Raw genomic sequence first — 20,091 nt, 5'->3', positions numbered from 1 at the left:
TGACAGATGCGCGGGCAAATAAGTGTAGTGCGTTTATCTCCAAGCAATGAAAACTATTTATATGTGATACATGAACATGGATATGGATAAAATGGGAATTGTACCTCCTTTAACGTGCAAGGTGTTGGACCATTGGAGATGCGTGACACATATAAAAGGAGAAGGAAATATAGAATAAAGAGTTTAATTAAGAAGATCTGTTTTACTGAGCTTGATAATTTACCATGAAGACCTTTATGAAATTGGATTTGCATGTACATTTACTCAGCATACTGGCCAGATTAACGAATGCCAAGGTGCTAATTAGCAAAATGTGTCCTAGAACTGAGAAAGCATGCAAAAAGCTGTTAGCGAGGAAAAATTAGGCTGCAGGCTATTGGACCTGTTCTCTTGCGTGCACACACACACATGCATGCGCATGCACACACACTCTCGCATGTGCACATACACACAAAGTCATTTAGGCAGATATTATGTTATTCTCTGCAGTCTTAATGTCAACTTATTTTGAGAAAAGGGAGGAGAAGTGTAGAGCTTGGCTTAGCGAGAGCTGCTTATAGTCACTGAGAGGTGGTTTGTGCAGTAATGGCATTTGCTCTCTTTAAACTTTAATCTTTCCTATTAATTCCCTGCAACTGGAGAATGTGCAAGAGTTAATGTTCCATGAACGTGTTGCTCACTCTGCAATCTCTTCAAGCTAATTACCTTCAGGTGCTAAATGGAGGGAAATTGCAATCCATTTGGATGAGAGAAATTTCACCTCTCTGTCCCCTGTGCAAGATTTTTGGGTGCTTTATTGAAGGAGGGTGAAAAAGGTGGGGGGGGGGATATGAAGTCTAAGTAGACTAGTTTTCTAGACATATCATTTAGTGTGAGTATTTTTGGGGCGTGCTGGCATTGTCTGACTGGTGTGACCCAAGAGATACTGTGCTACTTACCTGTGGGGGTCACTCAGAGGTCAACAGGTGTTGTCTGTGACATGTGGACAGTTTAGCAGATGTTTGATTGACATGAATCATTTGGATGGCCCATTAAAATCTTGTGATGGGGAGAATTGATAACACTGACATTCGAAAGTGTAAACAGTGAACAACTCTAAAGATGAAGTGCCTTTCAGCGGCCAAGATGTTGAATGCAATGATGACACCTGAAGGTTAATACGAACAATAATTATTGTCTTCATTTTTGAGCTCTAATCATAATTGACCTGCTTCCATTGTGTTACATTTACTGTATATTAGACCAACGCAATCTGCACCCATTCCATATGTTATGTTATAACTGCATATATGAACGCACAAAAACACACACACACACACACACACACACACACACACATATATATATATATATATATATATATATATGTGTGTGTGTGTGTGTGTGTGTGTGTGTGTGTGTGTGTGTGTGTGTGAGTGTGAGTGTGTGTGTGTGTGTGTGTGTGTGTGTGTGTGTGTGTACATAGCTATACAGTTTCTTTAGATCAGGCAACACCATTCCCCAGTTGTTTTTTGTTTTTTCTATATGTCTATATAGTTATTTTTTTTATTATTATTTTTTTTCCAGTTTTTTGTTGTTGTTATTTTAGCACATTAAGTTTAACACAAGTTAAAATAATTTTTTTTTAAATTCGAAAGCAAATAGCTTAACAAGTTTTGGTAACACTTTAAAATGTTTCATTATATCATGTTAGTTATTAATTAACATGAACGAACAATGAGTAGAACTTGCCGGGAAATTCTGAACTCACTGATTCCAATTTGGCCCTGAGGTTACATAAAATGAAAAAGGTGGTAAAAGTTAAATTGATTAAAAGTTAACCTGAGTAATTATGTTTTTGAGATGAAAATAAAAGTGTATTAAAGATAGTTTCGTAGTAAAAAAAAAAAAAAATTAATTCCATTTATAAGCAAATTAATTAATTCATAATTTATAAGATCTGTGCCTGCTAAATTTTCACCCAGAGTGCATCAGGCGTCTTTAGAGTAAGACACAGCGACATCTCACATCAGACATGTGAAAGGGCCAGCTGGGGAGGCCTGGCCACATTGTGATCACTCACCTTCATCCTTAATTTGTTGTCATTACCTTTACGAGCATTTCAAGATCAAAAACAAGCGGAGAGGGAGGACTGCCATGTGACAGAGTGGACTGCCATGTGACAGAGTGGGACTGATGGCTTCGGTGGGAAAGTGAGAGAGCGAGGAGACATTTTGGATACCCTCTGCTTCATTATATCTTTCATTATCCCAGTTAGTGATGAACAACATGCTCTTTCCTACCCAGCATGCTCTCCTCATCTCTCCTCTCGTGGCACTCCTACTGTCTGCACATGGATCCAAATCCTGTATTTCTAGTGTCTCAGAATTCCAGATTCCTGTGGTGTTTTGGGGCAAATTGCCTTTCTTGCGCTTGCAATAAACCCCAACTGCTAGCTATTGACAGATCTCCCTAAATGTTTGCAGGAAGGGGATGTAATTATCTTTTATCAAATTTTTCCCTCCACCTTGCGGGAGGGTCCTCAGGAGGGGGCTAAAGGGAGAGGAAGTGAGGAGATAAGAGCAGAGGGAGGGGGGTGATTATCTGTAATAGAAGAGCATGGAGGGACACTTTGTCCCCTGTTTGATCTGTCCCTATAGATGACACAGCAGGAAATTAAAGATGAAAGAGCTTTACCACCACTGTCTTCTTAGCAGCGGGAAAACACGCACTCATTTGCTGGTCGCGCACAACTCCTGCGATGGACTTTTAGTGCAAGGGATTGCCGTCTGTTATCATGCTTGTTATTATTATATGTATGAGGTTAGCAAGTTGTTTAGATTTTTTTTCCCGCTCATTTCTCTGAAATATATATTGTCTGACATGAAATATATATTGCAGATATGTTATTTTGCTTTTAACACAAAGTAAGTATATATTTAAAAAAAAAAAAAACTAATAAAACATTAAATATTTTTTTATCAATATTTTGGTCAAAATATTATATCATACTTTATTTTTCGTTCCACTTATCACTATTAGCTAATTATTAACTATGACTTTTGATGTAGAATATGGTCATGCAGAATATATGCATTATACGTAATACATTATGCTACTTAATAGTGAGAAGTGGTGTCTAAACTAAAGTGTTGTATCATATATTGTAATTTAATGCAATATATATATATATATATGTATATATATAATGTCATATTATAATATAATGTATATAATGTAATACTATTAATACTAATAGAACTAAATGTAATACTATTAATACTAATATACATTTTTTAACATAAGTAAGTAAAGTTTATTTATAGAGCGCTTTTCACAGATACAATCACAAAGTGCTTTACAAGGTACAACCACATTAATATAAAAATAAAATTAAAACAAATTAATAGTCCAAAGTAAACTTAAGCCCAATCAACTAAAAGCTTGTTTAAATAACAGTGTCTGGAGTTGCCTTTTAAAGGACTCAACAGAATCAGCCACACGGAGGAACAAAGGCAAGGCGTTCCACAGTCTGGGGGCTACAGCCTCAAAGGACAGATCTCCCCGGGTTTTATAACGTCTTATAATGTCTTAGGTGATAAAAACAATTTCTGACCAGAAGTCTCGAATGGCAGTCCAAAAACAACAATTGGTCAAACCAGACACCTAGATTTCTGATGCTCGACTGGACAGTGGAGCTCAGAGAACCAAGGTGTTGGACAATTGGTGGAATTTTGTTATATGGGGCTATAATCAAGGTTTCAGTCTTTTTCGAGTTTAATTGGACACAGTTACTAGCAAGCCACAATTTAACACAAGATATAGTATTAGATAAATCTGTTAGTTTGTGGAACTCAGAATCATTATACGAGCAATACAATTGTTGCACAAAACAAGAGTGATTGTTGTTTTTCATTTAAAATCTGATCTAGGTTTTCCCAGAGAGAATCTGATTTATGTTACTCATTACACTAATTTAAACAGAAGAAAATCTCTGGCATGCTGTTCAGAGCGGCCCTCACATTTTTCTTTGGCCATATTTCACTGGGGTAATAATAGATGAATTAGCACCGAGGAGGTTTCAAAACAGCCTGTATCTTACACAAACATGTTGAGTGACAGGGCAAAGCTCCCACTGTGGCAAAGAATCCCACAATTAACACTCCCCAACATATATTTCAACAGATGAGAAAGGAAAAGAGCCGGCCGACTTCAAAAGAGAATCATTCTGAGTCATGTATCTCTTTAGCTTTGAAGAAAAAAAAAGAAAAAGAAAGAAAAGAACAAATTAATACCTCAACTATTTTAAATTTCACTAACTTGTAAAATGATTAATTTATCTTATGAGCTTGCTAGTAGCTAATCATTATTGACAGTCATGTAGATCTGATAAAAAATGTAATATCCCTTTTACCTGATAAACGGACAAGCATTTTTATTTAAAGAAAACATTCTGAATAGTTTATGGTAGAGGATTTATTGGTTTTCTGGGTATTATGACGCATATATGCCCTTTGAAAAACCTATGAGCCACTGATCCTTTGCTTCGAAAAACATTGACATTTTAAGTGAGAGGGAAAAAACACTCATAATCTCTTACGATTTTTCAGTCGCTTGCCACTGTATGTGTCAAAGAGCCAAATATTTCTGCAGAAAGCCCTGTCTATTAGCATTTGTGTGGGTTTGAGACTCCTGAAATGAATTGCTCGCTAGTGTCTCTACCCTAGAGCAGTACTTATCCTTCAATGTAGCATGAAATATCAAATAAAAGTAATCGACTTTGCAAAAAAAAAAAAAAAAAAAAGTTAGTGTCTAGAAGTCTTCTTTATCTCCCTCTTCCCCTTTTTCTTGTTTTTTTCCTCCTGCATTCAAAGTTGAAGCTTAGTTATATTTGCTCTTTTTTATGTAACGTACTGTAGATGTGCCTGTGCAATTTATGAAATAATTATTTATAATATTATATATATATATATATATATATATATATATATATATATATATATATATATATATATATATATATATATATATATATATATATATATGTATACATGTATACATGTATATATGTATGACTGTAGTGTCTGTATAATTATTTTTTTTAGAAGAGATAACGTACAGTATACCATGGCTGTAGTTTTATGGTCAAAAAAACATGACTTGATTCATCATTATTTAATAAAGAAATAGACTTGAAGTGGTACTGAAGATAAAAACGTTTCTTGTTATTTGATAGAAGTGCTTAATATTGTAATATTAATACGTTGCTCCCTCTGCTGGCACAGACCCTCCAACAATGTGTAACTGGAAATAAAAGGTGATTTGTCTTAGAGATGGAGGCGTATGTCATACCATTTCAAATCCAGCCTTTCACTATATTGTTTTTAAATTCCTCTTACACAGGCTGTGTATGTAAAATTGACCAAAGCTTTAGTTTACAGGTATTAAATAATTCAGCAGAATTGTTATACATTTCTTGTCATAGCTTTTGGGCACGTGAATAGGCAGGTCAATGTAAATGGAGCAGCTGGCAAATACTGTGAGCGACTCTCGCAGCAATACTGGAGGTGGCTCACAGCACTCAAAAACATAGATTTACTATTTCACGCTCCAGAGTCCATGCTGTCCTTAAAGACTTAAAGGCATTTCACACCAGGATTACAATTTTACAATCACAGAGAGTGACCTATCACTCACTCCCAGGTCCCACTACTCCAACCAAATCACCTATTCTTTCTTTAAAAATGAGCTTGCCCTCTATCAGCATTATTCATTCTCTCCCTGATGGGAATTAACAAACTTTGTCGTGAGAATTTCACTTACTAGATTCCAGCAACTTGTTAAGTCAAAGCCGGATAGTAACCCTGAAATAAGTGAAATAAATCAAAGTTTAGACAAAATGAAAAGCTACTATTGACCTCACTGTAATCTTAGATTGTAAATCCAGATTATAAATATTAACTCATTTCCCTCATAAATCAAAAATCAATTTTACAGTAAATAACATTGATAACTGGGTCTCTCTCTCTCTCTCTCTCTCTCTCTCTCTCTTATAGTTCGTATTTATTTATTTGCATTTGAAAAAAATTGTACCAAATAATAAATTTAAAGTTTAATTGTTTGTTTAGACAAAAGACAATTTTAATATTGTTTTCAATCTTACATTTTGGCTCAATAAGATTTATTGTCTCTCTCTTTCTTTTCTTTCCTCCTTTTATTTGGAAAGAAATTAAGAAATGACTTTTATCCAGCAAGAATATATTAAATTGTTCAAAAATTACAGTAAAGATATAAAGATAAAGACAGTAAAAACACACTTTGCGCACTTCATTAAGCAGCTCAACCATTTTTAGTTAATAAGAAAAATAAGAAAGCTTTCTTGAGTTTTTTTTGTTATCAGCCTACTGTATTTTATTTTTTTATTATTTTTTTATTTTTGTCACATTGAATTTTTTAGTCATTGATTCTAACACACTTGGAACTATTTGGATATGTGTGTTTAAAAATGATAGATTTTTTTTCTCTATATTTTCTGTACTACATAACAGTGGTCTCTTGCTTGTTTTCACCGTTAAACTAAGAATTTTATCTGTGTATACCCACTGTCAGTAGAAGAGTGCCATGTAAATAGTACAGTCAGGTGGCTTGAGCAGGCAGACAGACTTCTGTGCCAAGCTGTGACCATTTAGCCGCCGATAACGCAGGTAATTGCATTTCTGGAAGAGCAGAAGCAGATGAAACACGACGCGAACAGATACCACCGGCACACCGGCCCCTTCTGTCGGAAAATTTCATTTCTTTCCACGAGGAAGCCATGAATGCGAAGGCTGAACCCAAATCCGTTCCCCCTGCACGTTTATCAGGCCTGGCCCACCAAGTGGGGAGATGGAGGTAATTCACTCAGCTGAGACTCACCACTTTAATCCAATTTACAGCCTCCCCCAGCAAGAGATAATTACAAGTCTTAAACCAGTTAGGAGAGGGGTAGAGGGGGAGAGAAAAAACCTTCACTCTCCCAAAACTGCTCCCGGGTCTGCAAAATATCGACAGAGAATGGGAGAGAAGATTTCAGCTGGGAGGACTCAAGCAAAGGCATTGTTAAAAACTAAGAAAGTGTGCAACTAATGAGGCAAAGTGAATTCCACTGCAAATGGAAGCCTGGGGTAGAGTGCCGAAATACACCCAGGGTCATGTTTGCACATTTATGTGCACCCTGGCAAATGGAAAGCTGCCTTTAAGGTCAACGCTTCGATGCTCGTGTGTTTTTGTGTGGAGAAAATGGCCGGAAAACATGGCTAGATGTCATTTCATCTTTTTTGTAGTGCACAAATGGTATAAAGTGCTTTGTTAGCAAACTGCTGCCCTCACTCAAATCTCATTTGTGACTTGTTGGTGAGTGTTTTAAAACAAAACATAGCTTAAACAATACAAAAAGTGTAGCTTTCCACTTTGAAACTTCGCAGTTTTAAAACGCTTGACGAAACCCATCCTGTCATGCTGCTGTGAAGTCTTTTTCTATGCTTAGTCTGCACAACTAATTCAGCTGATTCTGTGTTCATACCCTCACCTTGCTGTGATGAAAATTATCACTCGTTAAATTACCACTACATATATATTCAATTTTCAATGACCTGTATTTCACTAGCATCTCAAAAATGTCTTTGTAGTGAGCCTTATCGATTTCCAAAAATACGTTATTACAAAAGAAAGGGCAGGTATTGATTTTTCTCCTGTGAAAATAATGTAACATTTAGCCGTTTGTAAACAGAATTAACCTGGTATCACTGGGATATCCATGGGAAGTGACACTTGCACTGTCACATTAATAACCGTACAGATGGAGTGTCACTGCGTGATCCTGAGGTCATGAATTGTCATTATTCTTTGCAGTCAGATCTTCTGAGTGTCCGTCGGAGAGTGTATGCATCTGGGTCATTTCAGCTGTGTTATATATTTAAGTCCGACATAATCAGAATTAATTACATGAATGCGTTCATTGATTCTTTTTGTCCATCGTTGTGAAGAGCAGCATTTTACATTCTGCACCATTTTTTACTTGAAATTAGTGTTGTTTCTAGTAAATTCCATTGTATATAATGGAAAAGCATTTTATTATATAAAATAAATATTTTATACATTATATTACACCCTATTGAACTATTTATTCATATTATGTTGCTCTCTCGAATACCTGATTCATGACATTTTATATATATATTTTTTCTTATTATTTTTTTTTCTGATCAGATATCCTGATGCATCAAAAGTCAACTGCATAATATTTATGGTAGCTATTTTAGTAGTTATTAAACACATAATTGTCAGGAACCAGGCAAGCCCTAATCGCCCACACCTGTTCACGATCAGCGACCTCATCAAAAGGCAGTATAAAACACTCACCACAGCCCCAGTTCAGCGTCAAGCCTCCAACAGGAAAGGACCATTGAATGCTAGCTCGCAATCCTCTGAAGCGCCGCAGATCCCGTGACGTAAAATATACCCACCTTTTAAACACTAACCTCTGTGTCCTTGTTCTACTGCCTCCAGGATTCCTGATTATTACACCTTGGCCTGAAATCCAACGATTCCACGAATCTCCTGTGTTTGCCTGTAATCCTCCTGTTTCTTAGAGCGTTCTGTAAAGAGACAAGGATTAGCGAACTGTGATTGAGTGGTATTGACAACTCTGCAAAAGATGCACTCACCTTCCTGCACCTCGCACTGTGTGATCGGCACCGCACCTGCACTTGAAAAGCATTGTCTACTTACCCAACTTTCACTATTTGTAAATAAAGAACTGTGCTTGGATTCAGTTACCTCTGGCTCTCGTCTATGTCCTGATAGTAATTCCGTATAAAAATAATTTTGATAAGGGCTGTATCGTAAGCTTAAGTAGATAGAAACTATTTTCACTAATTTTGAGAGACAAGCCCGATCAAAATTTTATATAATAAAAACATAATATTGACATACTATATATGGAATTATGTTTAATAACACTACAAAAAAAATCTACATAGCAGCATATATATTTTGCAGTTGAGGTGACTTTTGATGCCATGAGAATCTGATCTGGAGGAAAAAAAGAGAGAGGATGCCATGATTGACCAATCAGAATCAAGTTTTTCAGATAATTACATTACAAGTATAATCATATATGATGTAATATAATATATACAATACTTTATATAATAAAATAATTGTCCATTGTACCTATAGTTTCTTGTTAAAATAGTGCAGAATGCAAAATGGCAGTGGGCAAGTTTTCTCTTTGTTTTCTTATATTTAGTGAGATATTTTTGTATAAAGACTTTACATCAGGGGCTCTTTTGAGATAAAAGTATTTAGATTTATATCTTGTACAGTGTTTATTCCTTGATAATTTTACCACTGTTCATCAGTCAAAATAAATATCCAATTGGAGCAGCTTTTCAATAATTGATTGAAAACATGCCTGTTATGAGTAGAGGATGTATTTAGACAATTTTTAAAATGTCATGTAAGCTACTGTACTTCCATTTTCGTTCCAAATAATCCAGTTGCCGCATCTAAAACATGCACACTATGCAACTGCAGCCAAACCACTGAGCGACTGTTGGTCCTCTTCTGTTCTTTGATGTGAGAGTTGAGGAATGGGGTTAAGTTGTGTTAAAGAATGTGAGGAAATCATAATGAGGCAGACTCTCAGGGAGCGGAAGCGTCAGTGAGCCCTAATTAATGGAGGCAGAGACACTCCTAAAGTCTCCCATTCAGTGCTTCACAATGGGCGTCTCTCTGAAGCAGAACCTGTGGTGGAATATTAAAGAAATGAATGAAAACGGGCGCAACTGCCGGACTCTCTGCCACCCCTGCCCCACCTCCCGTTCCTGTGGCACCCTGGCTCTCATTGTGTGTCTGTTCTCAAGTGTCTCCTCCAATCTTCTAGGGGAGTCCCATTCAGCACAATCTGCTTCAGAAGATCCAGCCGCGCCGTTTTGTAAATATGGCCCCGGACAATACACACAAAATGAAGGCACATTGCCAACAAGTATCCAATTTAGTGGTTAAAAAAATGTTAACTCCTCAAGCTCCTCTTGACTTTTTCAGATGAGGCACGACATGAAGAGGAACAGTGCTGTTGATGCAGAGGCGAGTCGGGTTGCTGGAGAAGTGTGGACCCACCTGTCACTGATTATCCCTCCTGTTAAAGGGTTTAGTCTTGACCTCTCCTCCTCCTATTTGCCCCCATCACTAATCTGTTCATTAACTGCTGGCAACAAAGACTAAGAGTTTTGAAGGGGTCAGTGCAATGTGGTAGTATCCGAGGCAGGGGTATGTGTGAAATATGAACACTGAAGTAACCGTGAATGTGAATACCAGGGACTGTGTGGCCCTCCATATTACTAGTTGAGAAATGGCTACATCTTGTTAGGGACATATGGCTTTCATTTTGTTCTGTCTTAATAGTGAGTTCTTGTGCTTTTTTAACCATGTGGAGAGCTATAATAAGCAAGAGATCACCTTTGACCCTTACTGTATTATGGTGGGCCTACAACCGAAGAATGTTTCGAGGGCTTCATTATTGTTGAAGGTCAAAGTCCAGTTCTTTGTTTAAAGCAATGCTATGTTGCCTTTAATGCCTTTAAAGTAAAATTTGGAGGTGACATTATAGAATGTATTTTGTGAAAATATAACATAATTTGAAAGTGGCAATTATCATCTAATATTTAGAATTAAGTCTTTTGTACAAAAAAACTGCCAGTATTGTGAACAAAAACTCACTCGTTTATCCTAAACTACAGGAATATTAAATGAAGAACAAAGAGCCTTTGCTTCAGTGTCCAGCTTCTAAGATTTTTTTGTTTTAAGATCTTTTTTTTTTTTTTTTTTTAACTGAAAGTCAATCAGATTTATTATGCTGAGCTAAGCTACCTCACTCATTAGTTGGTCAATTGAATTTATTAAAATGAATTTGTAACTTACATTGAAATTATTAAACTGAATTTGTAACTACGGAAGAAGAGTACATTTTATAGAATTTATATAACCACCAAGGCCAAAATAAACAAGATTCTTTCCATATAGATGAAATGATCCTCCTAATCTTCACTTCCCGCCTCGTTGCTTTACTTCCTCAAACTTGCTGTTAGTCATTTTTGTAGCCACTGAATCTCCACTGAAACATTTTTTTTTTCTTTTTTTCTTTTTTTGCTGAGAGAAAAACATTTTACAGTATTTTAATGTTCCCCTTTTTTTGGTCAAATAATTAACATTTTGCAGATACTACAAAGTCCATGTAAAATTTTGACCACAACTGTGTGTGTGTGTGTGTGTGTGTGTGTGTGTGTGTGTGCGTGCGTGTGTGTGTGTGTGTGTGTGTGTGTGTGGATAGAGTTTTAAAAGGATCATTTCAAAAATAATTTCATTATATTATTTTAATACTTTCTCTTCATTTGAGAGCTTTAGTAGATTGTGAAATGGATGCAAGTGGTACAGATAAGATATCTTGTTCTAAAGCCTGTATGTAATGTGTTCAAACTAAATTCAACAGAAACCTTATAAAGCCCCCGTCCTATGCTAATAAAAGGTCACCTCAACATGCCTGTACAAACGAGTTTCTCTGAGTCATTACATTAGATTTAACTGTGGGTCAGAGGCGAAAAGGTCAAACCTTGAAATGCTTAATAATTTAATTATGACCAGTGACTGCACTGTGTTTAATTACTAGACCTATCAGTGAAGACATTAATAAAACTTAAAATGTTACTATGTTTAATCATTGAGGATTCAATTATTTACACGTGAGTGTCCATTATGTCGGGTGAAAAAACAAACACTGGCATTGAATGTCACCTACATGTAATCAAGCAGAACGTCATTAATACATATAATGAATTGAGCATGCATTCTTGTCATCTTTTTGCTACCTTTTCTGCTCTGTCAGACACGTTTGGCAGTAATTGTTGTCCAATTTTTCTTGGGGTCATGAATTAATCTACGTCTTTAAACCTGTCACAAACTAATACACACAACTAAATGACTTTTACAGCTTCCTAGCAAATTAATATGGCAATGACAGCTCTTACATGTTATATTCACCTGAAGGTGAAAAGTTTCTGAATCTAAAGAGCAGGGTAAATTGAACTTGTTTTTTGTCTTCTGGGGAACTTGTAAATATTTTCTGTAGCTTCTGGAAGGAAGAACCAAATAGGGAAAAATAGTTTTATATATATATATATATATATATATATATATATATATATATATATATATATATATACACACAAACACACACACACACACACACACACACACACACATATAAGTAGGCAAAATATACACATCTTCATTCTGTTAAAAGTTTTCACCCCTGGCTCTTAATGCATCGTGTTTCCTTCTGGAGCATCTGTGAGTGTTTGAACCTTCTGTAATAGTTGCCTTTCAATCCTTCAATTGTCTTCAGTGTAAAAATATGCATCCTAAAATCATACAGTCATTGTTGGAAAGGGTTCAAAAACGCAAAAGATGATGGAAATGTGATTTTAATGTGAAATATCTTCAAATATTTTAAAATTAAAACATTCCGATTTACTCTCCCACTAATTCCGAAGTAACATTTTAAATAATTGAAGGTAAACTTACAAATGACTGCTGCCTTGAATCTTGCACCACTGACATCTTTCCTCCATTTCTTCTCATTCCATCGGTCCAGTAAACAACATCTGCCATTCCATTTGCCCACCTTACACTGTAACCTCTGTCTAGTATAGTTAAGTGAATGCACAATGGAGGGTAATGATCTTCTACTAATGTCTGCTATTACCAGCACTCTCACAGTGATAGATTAGAGTAGATACCTTGTATATTTTTCCAAGGCCGCTGTTGTCTAATGTGCTTGCATTGATGTTTTTCATAGAACATTTTGCTTTTTGGTCTTTTATTTTCCTGTTGTTTATTTAAGGTTTTAATCAATGAACTGAATTAGGATGCTTGCAATGGAATTCAAACAGTTCTCTCAGGACATCCATATTTTTCATAGTATAGGCTTGGGCTGTGTTAAGCTGTTGATAAAGATAACTGCCCTTGATCCCTGGCTGCATTTGCTTTGTAAGTATGCCACTGTGGCCAAGCCATAGATCAGCCTCTTACATGCAGATAAGGGCTGGATCGATATGACACTAGATCCTGAACCCGAGACCTCAGGTCAATACCCCTTAAATCAGTGCACTCAGAATTAGCCGTCATCAGCCTCAGTTAATGGAGATGCTTCATCCATGCCAGTGAACTGAATGGCAGTGGCTTTTTTTGCTTTGTTGCAAGCCAGGGCTTGTCTTGTGTTGTAGCAGCCCTCCCAGAATGCAGTGTTCACATTTGAATTCTGATTTAGCATTTTTTTTTTTTTTTTTGTTTTAGCTGTCATAGCATTTCCGTTTAAGTGGGTTCTGTGTCTCATCTGAGTTTTGCATCTATTTTTTTCCCCGAAAACAAGTTGAAAATGTTTTCATTGTGGCTCCAAGCATTTTTTTAGGGAAGTAATATTAAATTCAAAATATGATGGGCTCTTTGAACTCATTTACTCATGGTTACTGTTTAATCCACAGGCGTTTCATTTACACTGGCAGTCTGAGGGATATTGTTTCACTGAGGAGATCATTGACTAAAACACTTTGCATTCCATTCACTGTATGTAAGTCATTTTCAGAGGTTATAACCCAGAGTCGGTGAAGGAGGACACGATTGCCTTTATGGTCTGGATCAAAAAGCATGTTCAAGTTTCATGACCGGTAATATTTTACTGTTCTGTGTAAAATAAGTTTTGTACTTACAAACGCATTTACACTTTATTTTATTTTATTATTATTTGACATTTTTGGGAATGCATAAAGCTTTTTTTTAATATATATTTTTCAAAAGTCATCGGTATTCTCGTTGCAACTGATCAACAAGTGCACAGGATTATTCCAGTCTCACCGCTAGACTTCCCTGCAGTGAGCAGATCAGAGAGCAGCCATGCGAACCCTGCTGCTGCTAAAACTGACCATCACAATCCCAGCCACAGCTGAGACTTTAACTGAGCAGCACAAACTGTTTTCTCAACAAAGGGATTGGCTCAAACAAATGTCATAAGCCTTTAATGAGAGAGCTGATCTCACTAAAACCTACTTCTATTCACAGGCCCTATAGCCATTGGAGTCATTGAGACTAAACAGAGGCTCTCTCTTAGGAACCCACTGCAGCCAAGCCACATGACAATGCAGGTCAATTAATTGGTTAAAAAAGTGGGAATCCAATTAATGTGTATCAAGCTGACATTTTTGCATGATGATAGCTCATTAGTGGGGGTGTTTTGCTGGATTATCCCCCCCCTCATTAAAAGGCTGTCTTTCTCAGTAGGGTTTTAGGCAGCAGGGAGGGGATTCTTTATGCAACAGGTCTGAAACAAAAACTCTATGTTATCCTCATTTAATGGATTTAACGGTGTTGAATTTTTAAATGGCTTGGGCAGATGCCTTTTGACAGGGTACTGCAATTCACATTCACTTTCACACTGTTCCTAAATTACAGAGGGGGGATTAGTGAAAAAGGGAAAGCAACTTTAGTCTACTTTTACCTGTAAATAGTGTGGACCTTTTCAAAAATAAAAATATCCTGCAAAATTAATTGATTTAGCTATAGTTGGTTGTTTTTGTGACATCTTAACATGAAAAGCAGCTGTAAAAATTCTGAAACCTACCAATAAACTGCAAACCAATGTAGTTGAATAAGTCTGAAATAGTATTATACCATATTGAAAAAGAATTGGTATATAATTGCTACAAAATTTACCAAGAAAGCTAACTGAGGCCAACATCACAGCGATGTGAAGGAATTTTTTTAATTTTCTCTCCTTTGCAAATGATTACAATGAAATGGCAAGTAATGCACTGAATTAAACATGAAAACTGTGAAACAGAAAAACTAAAATAGAACTTTCTTGTAAAAGTAGTCATCATTATGTTAAAACGTATTTTTGAGTGCATATTTTGTCAAGTAAATTTATACTATAGATGTCTCATCAATTTAAATTATACTCCAATCCATTATTGCCCATATTGGGCATTTTTTCAACATGAAAAAATTGCATTTTTCACATTTTGCTCAGTTGTTTTTAGTTTGTCTCTGAGCCGAAGATTGATATCCTTGCCAAACTTGTGTAGAATAACTTCACTTTAATCTTGTTTGAGGCAAAAATTCAAGTGGAGTGTGTCTAGTTGTTTCCGAGATTACTTCATCTTTCTCTCTGCAGCCACTTTTGTCTTTGTCCTCTGGCATTCAATGTCCCATTACCCTTCACAAGCAGCTAGTTTCTGCTGTTTGCCCGGTGCTTTCCACTGAGGCCAACATCACGACGATGTGTAGGAATGCCTATTCTTTTCCCACATCCCTGCCCTCTTTTACAATCTCTGATTAATTGATGATTATCTGTGGATTGGGCCATTTTTGTTATATTCACCGCCAGAAGGAAAGTGTAATATATTAAACTTAGGGTAGACTGTTCCTGTTTGGGTCAAGTGTTTGTTTTGGCCCAGAGTTTTTTGAGGAAAATCCTATGTTTGTGTCATGTGACATGTTCAGGGAGGACAATTAGTCCAAAGTCATGTGGTGTTGGGAAGTTACTGATCTTGGGCACATGATTTAGGTCACCAGGACTAGGTTTAAAGTTCTTGTTCTTAGAAATGGTAAAAAAAAAAAAAAAAAAAAAAAAAAAAAAAATGGGTGCTTGTTCTATCTTGAACTATCCTGTAAGCTGCCATCAAATCACACCCATAATTCAACCTCTTTGTATATTCATAATTGTTTTAATAAGTTTTTAGTTCCCTTTTCCCCTATTTTTCCATCTTGTTCAACCAACAATCAGTTATCAAATCAAATTGCTTCCAATGGTTTATAATTGAAGTCAGTAATTATAGCCTTAGAACATTCAAATGTAGTTTTGTATATTTGATATGTGCCCTGAACACTGTGCAAAATATAAAACAGAGTGTCTATTTCATGAGGGTATCAAAGTTTAGATTAATTCAGCCTCAAGTCACGGCAAATGTTAATTGTCGACGAGTAATGATGAAGTGGGAAAATAATTAGGAATATGTTAATCATAGTGTTTGCTATGCAACCCAAAGCGTCCTAATTTTAGCCTTAGATTGCACTGAATGTTTTTTTCCCTCATACATATTTGGTCATTATTGAAAATGTATAATGTGCAGGAATTTTGTACACCAGTCTATTTTGAGAAAGTAAGCTCTTTTGTGTGTTGTGTTGTGTGTGCAGTAGTAATTGAACTGTGTTGATCCACCAATCCCCTCTTAAAGAGAGTCACATCACAACGTAAAAGACTGCTTCTATTACTTCCTGTCTTACCCTTGAGGTCAAACATAGAGCATCGACACATGGTACAATAACATCTGTGATTCTTGTTTAACTAAGAATTATAGGCCATTTAGCCTATATTCCAAAACAAAGAGAAGTGATTTAAAGTTTCAAGCTGATGTAATGTTGATGTTATATATTTTATATGTTTTGATAATAATGTTGTATGCTATATATTTCATGTTCTCGATATTTAAGTTTTTCCACAGCAATACTATTCCCTCCACATTTATTAAATTTAAAATGCTTTAGAAAGAATGTGTTTGTGATTTAATTATCTTTTATAGATGGAGAATATTCTTTCAGAGGGAAAAAAAATCTTTAAAGAAAGATATTCAGTAAAAACTGACTTTTTTGTTGCAAGTTGATGCTGTATTTTCTTCTTCTTCTTCTTCTTCTTTGGCAACATTTCCTATTCATTCATCTCCTAATCATTTTTTCTGTGCATCCAGGCGGATACATTGACAAATGTCTCTAACAGTAGGTATTTACCTAGCGTAGATAAAGAATCTAAAGCATTTCCAATACCTACAGCATTACGCAAATCTATAAATGAAGATTGTTTTTCCCTCTCTGAAACACTTTCTTGTTTGTGAATATTAAAGTTAGAATACACTACTCACACAAATCTAATGGATGTTAGTTATTTTTCAAAGTCTATTTTTCTTATTGAATCTTTTTCTGATTTAGTGCTTCTAATGGTGCTTCAGAACCTTGTTGTTTTATATGCTAAAAAAAAGATTTTTGTTATATCTGGATGATGTTTTGAGGATTTTAATGCTTTAATTTTTCTTTCAGATGTACTGTAATAGACATGGGATACATCCCACCTATAGGCCCTTCAGACTGGTTGGGTTATAACCCTAAAAGTAACCACTGTTATTTAATCACACTGTTATTACTACACAGACTGTACGTATCCATTTCGCAATCAGTTTAGACCCTAGCAACGAGTCTAACAGTGGCCGTGGGGTTAAATCCTTTTCATTCATTCCCTGTAATATACTGAAACACAGTACAGTACGGCAGTGCATCGGGGAGTTTGATTTCAAGCAGATACTGACCCCAACAATGAACAGATTTAATCTGATTTGAAAGCGGCAGTCCCTGTAAAGCAGGGTGCTTGTGCGGGACCAGCCAGTGAGTTTACCCACTCATGCCATCTGTTAAGAGGCTGCTCCAAAGTTCAGCTTGGATTCACAAGCCCCAGGAGTTCTACCAGCTTGCTTACTTCTCCTGTCCGCTGGATCGTGCCGCGTGCACGCATGTGTGTGGGTCATGTTTGTATGTGTGTTCGTGTGTTCATGTGTGCATGTCTGGACCCACCTCTGCTCCACATACCAAACCATTCACACAGGCAGGTAGGAGGCTGGCTGTCTTCAGAACTGGGTAAGCCTACCGTAACATAGCGTACTGTAGTATATTTGAACCACAGTAGCATTATTGTGAAAGAAAGTTTAGTTTTAGTCGCTTTCAGTGTATTTTTTTGTTTCTCAGGTGGTTTAAATGTATTACACGTTTCACTCTGGTTCTGAGGAACCGCTTTTTTTGTGGCCTTAAGTGCAAAAATCAAAGCAAAGTCTTTCTTTCTTTACCATTCTCTGATGTATAGCGCCACCATCAAGCTGAGACTGACTAATGAAATCTTTGTCAGTGCTTTAAGGCCTTATACTGTATGTCTCAAGTCAGGTTGAGCCTTTGGCCTCCTTTTATATCCTAACCGCTGATAATCACCTCTATTCACAGAGTAGATTTACAGGCACTTCTCTGACGTTATTTAATTTCTGACCGAATTTATTATGCACAAGAAAGTGACTGAGTTTGATTTATTTTTTTGGAATACTTTCAAGAGATCTGACGCACAAAAAAAAAAAATAATAAATATATATATATATATATATATATTATTTACACTTTTTAAGAGGCAGTCTAGATGCAATTCACTACATTAACAATGAAATCATTTACTTTACATGGATTTATTGCTTTGGAGGCTGTACAGATAGGGTTTGAATTATGTGTCTGTGTTGGAAATTCATCTGGATCACGTTAATAAATCAGAAATAGATCTAAAACTTTTATGTCTACTTTATCTCTTGTACATAATGTACAAGATAGTACATGCTATCTTTTTTATATATTGAAAACACTTAAAATTAGTGCATTAAGCTCATGATTTAATTCCTATATCTTGGATTCCTTTGACTCTACTCTGGGTGTTAGGGTTAATAGATAATCACAGACAGCTTGTTGAAAAATGATTTAGTTTGACCCACAAAATCATTTAAAAGTCTAGCCGTACCCGTACATACTTTACTATTGAAATGCTTTGGGGTTGTGTGATTGAATTTCTGACCTTTATGTGAAATGAGCGTGAGAGTTTATTTCTGTATTGCCGTAGAGAAAAAGCTTCTCAACTTGACTCCTGTAATACGCAGTGTGTAAAAGATAAGGGTAGCCATTTTAGACATAGCATTTATGAATGATATGACTCTTGTGTCATGTCAATTTTGTAGGTTATTAATTAAATGCAGAAATATATATATATATATATATATATATATATATATATATATATATATATACATATATATATATATATATACATATATATACATATATATATATATATACATATATATATATATATATATATATATATATATATATATATATATATATATATATATATATATATATATATATATATATGTTATCTAGAAATTCCAACATAATAACCTTTTAGTTCATTTATGGTATATAATTTAATAATAATAAATTATTTAAACTTCAGTTTCTAATATTTTCGTACATAATAAATACAAATAATTGGCTTACATTGCACTTGCAATTTTAACTTTCTGCATTATCGCATTGATGTATGTATTTAGTTCTTTAAAGGTACTTACATATTCAATTATGATAAGATAATTCTTATAGGAAAATAGAAAAGAGAGTCAGTAAAGAGTCATTTGTTCAGTAAAGTGTGAGTCACTGGATTGAAGTGTGGAGGGTATGCCTGTAGGAGACGGGATGGCGGGGAAAGTTTCGTAGAGGAACCTGGCAGGGCCCGCCAATCAGTCGCAAAGTTCACATTAAAAAGTGCTGACAGCAGTGGGAGAGAGAGTTCCCACTTTCATCTAGCACGAGACCTCCAGCTAACCTTCACGTCACACTTTTCCTCTCAAGACCTTCTTTCTTTATTAAATTGTGTTGCATCCCACAGTGGAATTCAAGGCACCGTCTGCTTTGTCACTTATCACAAAACTTTTGACTCATTGCATTTTTCATATGAGAAACAATTCATATGATAGCCTTGAAACGGGCCTTCTTATGTTTTTGTACAGCCCACACACACTCGGCACTACAGTTCAAAATCCGTTCGCTTAAATGAGTTTGCTGATCAAAAGCTTGAATCTCTAATGTATATAATTATTGTGTATATGTATTTTTTTAAACCATTAGTTTAATCTTTATCTCTTTTTTGTCTTGTACACAACAGAAGTTGTTTGTCTGGTTTGAGTTGTTTTATATCATCATGTACAGTAATTTTCCAGTTGTTTTGTTCAATGTTACTAAAGGCAAGAACAAACAAGAAACTCTGAAAATCTCAAATGTACAATGAATAGGCCTATGTGTATTATGGTTTGTTTATTTATATTTTGTAGTGTATTCCTTTCATTTCTTTCTAAAGGTGATCTTGGCATAACTTACAGTATTTACATA

Source organism: Carassius gibelio, chromosome A13 (assembly GCF_023724105.1).
Source record: "Carassius gibelio isolate Cgi1373 ecotype wild population from Czech Republic chromosome A13, carGib1.2-hapl.c, whole genome shotgun sequence".
Classification (NCBI taxonomy): Eukaryota; Metazoa; Chordata; class Actinopteri; order Cypriniformes; family Cyprinidae; genus Carassius; species Carassius gibelio.
The sequence above is the reverse complement of the archived record's forward strand: the minus strand, read 5'-3'. Positions refer to the sequence as shown.